Genomic DNA, 4,871 nt, shown 5'->3' with positions numbered 1-4,871 from the left:
TAGCAAAACCGCTCGAGGCTGTCTGCAAGAATACCGACGATCTATTCCCGTGAAAATAGCTACCTAGCGACGACCTTTTTCCCATTGTACGCAAGGCGTCGCTTATCGTGGGCTCGGCCCGTAGGATATCGTGGTTTTCTCCGAAGCTCTCCTCTGCGATGTGTTCCTCTATCTACAAGGCGCTCGTCGGCTTGTCGCGTGTTCCGGCGTTCTCCGTTCCAGATCCTGCATCACCGCTGCCATGTGAGGCTCCTCATGTCATCATCCCCACGCAAGCATCCGCCGTTCCTCGCTTCAGGTCGGCCATTCTCTCAAACGAAGCTCCGTGATGAATACTTCTCAGCTCTCTGGTTTAGAGATTAGCAGGAGATAGTTGGACCGAAGATTTTATCCTTGTATACATCCTCCGCATCTTCAAGCAAATTTTGCTTTCAAGAGATGGATCTGAGACTGGGACGGTTCTTTGCGTAAGAAAAATCAACGTGCTCTTGCTGCGATATTTTTAGCTGGGGATTTAACCCTTCTAGATTCCTTACTTGTGTCCTTCTCATGTCGTTCAATTCAAGTAAAAAAAGGGACAGGGACAGGGACGTAATTTATCTGGACGAAACAACTATGAAGCTTTGTGTCAGTTATGTAATCTGGAAGTTGTGGGGTGTTACAGATAGCCAAAAAGACACCCTGTTGTAAGAGAAGTTTGTAATGGTGTCTATAGCTGACATGGAGGGATAATACAGACGGTGGCCGTCTGAACTATTGTACATGCCCTAAGGAAAAAAATAACGATGTCGGTCAACGCGGCACAGATCCGAATCCCGCGTTAACTCTATGCAGTCTGAGTTCTAATTCATGTCGGAGACGGAGCCGCCTTCCGGTGGATTTGATGCCGTTGAGAATTCTCCTCCCGGGCAATCTACACATCAAGTTACCTAATTTCAGTCATCGCCGGTGTCTACGATGCACATAACACATAAAAGGTAAGGAAACACACCTCCTCCTCGCCTATGAACACGCCGGACGCGCTGCTGAGCACCTGGTGGGTGTGCCTGTCGTCATCGGGGAAGAGGTGGCGGGGAAGGCCCGTACCGTCTATCACGTGGCCCTCGGTGCGGCGCAGGTCAAGCGACGAGTTCAGATCGGAGAAGCGAAAGGTGCCGCTGCCCCTCGCCGTTGAATCCGGCGAGAACGACGCGTTGTGGTCGACGGCCATGTCGTTGTCCCCGTACTCGGGGGAGTAGCGGGCGCGGCCGTCCATCTGCGACAGCCGCATCTACGAGATCAACGGCCCGTTCGTGTTGTACCCCGCATAGTAACCCGGTGACGATGGTGAGCTCGAGATGTTGCTGAGGAGGCCGCCCAAGCTGAGGCACGCTTCCGTAGTGGCCGCTGCTTTCGCTGCGTCGATAGCGGCGCCTTCTGCGGTCAGCCGTTATGAAGGAGCGGTGTTCCATCTCCTTGTTCCACTCCTCCTGCGACATGGTCACCGGCTTCTCCTTCAGCGGTGCGCGGCTTCGGCGGCGCCTTCGTCGGCGCCTTCGGTGCCTTCGCGGAGCATTTCTCTTCGGTGGCATGGCGCGGCGGCGAGGGTTATTCGGGTTGGAGGCTGGATGGGAGATGGAGCGGCGGGTGGGAGAAGTGAGCGGTGGAGGGGACGAGGTTTGGGGGGAGAAGATGTATAATTTGGGGATGTGTGGCTGACAGGAGGCTCCCACGCCCAAAATTTTCAGCCTCGCGAGGCGCCGGCGTGCCCGATTCACGCCCTTTGCGAAGGGGCCGGCGCTTCTATTGGGCTCTAAAAATCGCCGGCGCCGTTTGCGGCGCACCGGTGTGAGCCCATTTTCACTCCCGGCCTCCAGATCGATATTGGGACCGCTATAGGGGGCGTCGGTTGAGATGCTCTTATCTGCTAGACCATGGAAAAAAAGGAATTCTTGCAAGCACGTGTACATATCAAGGTTTAAAATAACAAGCTATTTCTCCGCTAATAGCGTGCTATAGCATATCTAGAGGGTCCACGCTTAGTAATTTTGCTCGCTGTGACGCTATTTGCGAAACGACATGCTATATCGCCGTAAAACTTCATAGCGTTAGCGCGCTATTTTTTTCAGGCAAGTTGCTTTCACTTTTTCGTGGTGATGAACTACAATCTGTTGGTTCCACTTCTAAATCAGAAGATAATATCGATAATGCTAATATTTTTTAATAAATAATTTATACTATGTTGTTGCCTTGTGAAATGTTGATGTTAGCCTTGTAAAATACTTGAGATCTATTTCTATATATGGTTATGTATGTATAATTCAGTCACTTTTGGACTATATATATCTATTCGTTCTAGCAAAATCATTTATTTTTAGGCTATATTTATTATTTTAAAAATATTATTTAAAATATACCACGCTATTACTATGATATAGCGTCCATATCGTTTGAAGGAGACTGCCGCTAATTCATTTAGCACTCTATTTTAAACCTTGCTACATATCAGTCCCTAGTACCAACACGCGAGTGCAGCAAGAGCCAAAGAAAAAAGTGACGCACGCACCAATTCAGAAAAAAGAAATAACGATGTCGGGCCCAGCATAACCCGCGTCAACGCGGCCCAGATCTGAATCCCGCGTAAACTCTACGCAGTCTCAGTTCGAGTTCGAGTTCATGTCGGAGACGGAGCACCTTCCGGTGGATTTAAGGCCGCGATTCGCCCGCCGGATCGAAACCCTAGCTCCCCCTCCCGAGATCTCGATCTGATCCAGCTCTCGACAAACCCTAGCTTCTCAGCGCTCTGTTTCCCGGTGATCGCGCGCGCGTGCTTTCCCTCGGCGGCGGACGACGATGTCGAGCGCGGCGGCGCCATGGGCTCAGGCGCCTCACCTGCTGCAGGAGTTCGAGTTCTTCTTGGTCGTGGATTTCGAGGCCACGTGCGAGAAGGACAAGCGGATTTACCCGCAAGAGATTATCGAGTTCCCCTCCGTGCTCGTCGACGGCGCCACCGGCCGCATCCAATCCGCCTTCCGCAGGTACGTCCGCCCTAAGTACCATCCTGTGCTGACTTCGTTTTGCAGGGACCTCACGGGGATCAGGCAGGAGGACGTCGATGGAGGGGTGGATCTCGGGGAGGCGCTCCTGCTGCACGACCGCTGGCTGCAGGCGGCGACGGCGGGGGCCAGGAAAGGCGGTAGCTTGGCCGTCGTGACGTGGGGAGATTGGGACTGCCGGACTATGCTCGAATCGGAGTGCGTCTTCAAGGGGATCGAGAAGCCGGCGTACTTCGATCGCTGGGTCAACCTCAGGGTTCCCTTCCAGGTGGTGCTCGGGGGCGTAGGGCGGGTCAATCTGCAGGAGGCCGTCCGGGCCGCTGGGTTACAGTGGGAAGGCCGCCTGCATTGCGGACTCGATGACGCGCGCAACACGGCGCACCTTCTTGTGGAGATTATGCGCAGGGGCGCCAAGATCGCCATTACCGGCTCCCTTGGCGCCGCCGCCGATCCAGCACAAGGAGGAGGAGGAGCAGCAGCCTCACACAAGTCTGTGCGGGGGTGCCTGCTACTGCGGAGTGGCGAGCCGAGGAGGCGTTGTAGCGGTGCCAGGGCTGACACAGGGGAGGTGCTTCTGGGGGTGTGGCAACTGGACGCCAGCCATGGGAGCTGCCTGCCCCTACTTCTTGTGGACCAACTGAATTAGTTGCACCACCGATTGTGACTTCAGGCTCAGTATAGATATTAGCTTGGTGTGGTTTGGTCACTGGAATCAAATGTGGCTCAGCTAGCATTAGCTTAGTTCATTCTAATGGTGATCTAGTCACCGAAACCTATGGCTTAGCTCAATTAGCTATCCTATGTAATTGGTGTCTGAATTATTGATATTAATAGAAGGTTGATTTAATTATGATCCTTCTTCTCCGCGAAATTCTTCAACATCGAGCAACATTTGTCTTCTAATTTTCATCAGTTTGTGATTAAAATTAAATATTTGCTGACCAAAGTTAGAAGTGGGATTACTTGTATATATTCTACTACCGATGGTCATGGATGACCATATTGAGCAGCCACTGCTCAAATCAGGTGATCCAAAGCACATTTTTCCTTTTCTGTTAATTGCTACCTTTAATTGGTGAAAAAGATCTAAAGATATTTCTGCAATTGGTATTATGTGCTTGATTATGTTTGTAGTTTGGTAATTCCAATAGATTTGTAAACCCATATATTAATATTTAAATGCTTCCAGCAAGTATCTTTAATTAATGAAGAAGTCTTATGCACTAATTTCTTTCCAAAATTTTGCAGTTTAGTCATTTCCTATAGATACAGAACTCTTTAAGCTTTATTTCTTTTCCTTTGCTATGACTTTGTTGTGCTTCGATATGTGCAGATTACAGTCACTTTACAAGCTGGCTGGCGATGGCAGCAAGGCCAAAGCGATAAAGACCTCACGCCTCATACCTCACATCTCGCACTGATATTCTTGTCGAGCTCATGCGGAGGGGCGCCAAGATCGCCATTACCGGCTCCTTGGCGCTGCTGCCGATCCAGCACAAGGAGGAGGAGGGGGAGCAGCAGCCTCACACAAGTCTGTGCGGGGGTGCCTGCTACTGCGGAGTGGCGAGCCGAGGAGGCGTTGTAGCGGTGCCAGGGCTGACACAGGGGAGGTGCTTCTGGGGGTGTGGCAACTGGACGCCAGCCATGGGAGCCGCCTGCCCCTACTTCTTGTGGACCAACTGAATCAGTTGCGCCACCAATTGCGATTTCAGGCTCAGTCTAGATATTAGCTTGGTGTGATTTGGTCACTGGAATCAAATGTGACCCAGCTAGCATTAGCTTAGTTCACTGTGAACCTACAGCTTACGGGAGAGTAGCTATGTAATCGATGTGTGA

The 4,871-nt window shown here is 51.4% G+C and overlaps 1 pseudogene; it reads left to right on the top strand.

Moving 5' to 3' along the window:
- The first annotated feature begins 2,524 nt into the window (after positions 1–2,524).
- LOC124702896 lies at positions 2,525–3,885 on the top strand (annotated as a pseudogene).
- The last annotated feature ends 986 nt before the right edge of the window (positions 3,886–4,871 follow it).

Source organism: Lolium rigidum, chromosome 3 (assembly GCF_022539505.1).
Source record: "Lolium rigidum isolate FL_2022 chromosome 3, APGP_CSIRO_Lrig_0.1, whole genome shotgun sequence".
In the NCBI taxonomy this organism is placed as follows: Eukaryota; Viridiplantae; Streptophyta; class Magnoliopsida; order Poales; family Poaceae; genus Lolium; species Lolium rigidum.
Note: the sequence above shows the minus strand (reverse complement) of the source record. Positions and strands in the feature narration are given on the sequence as shown.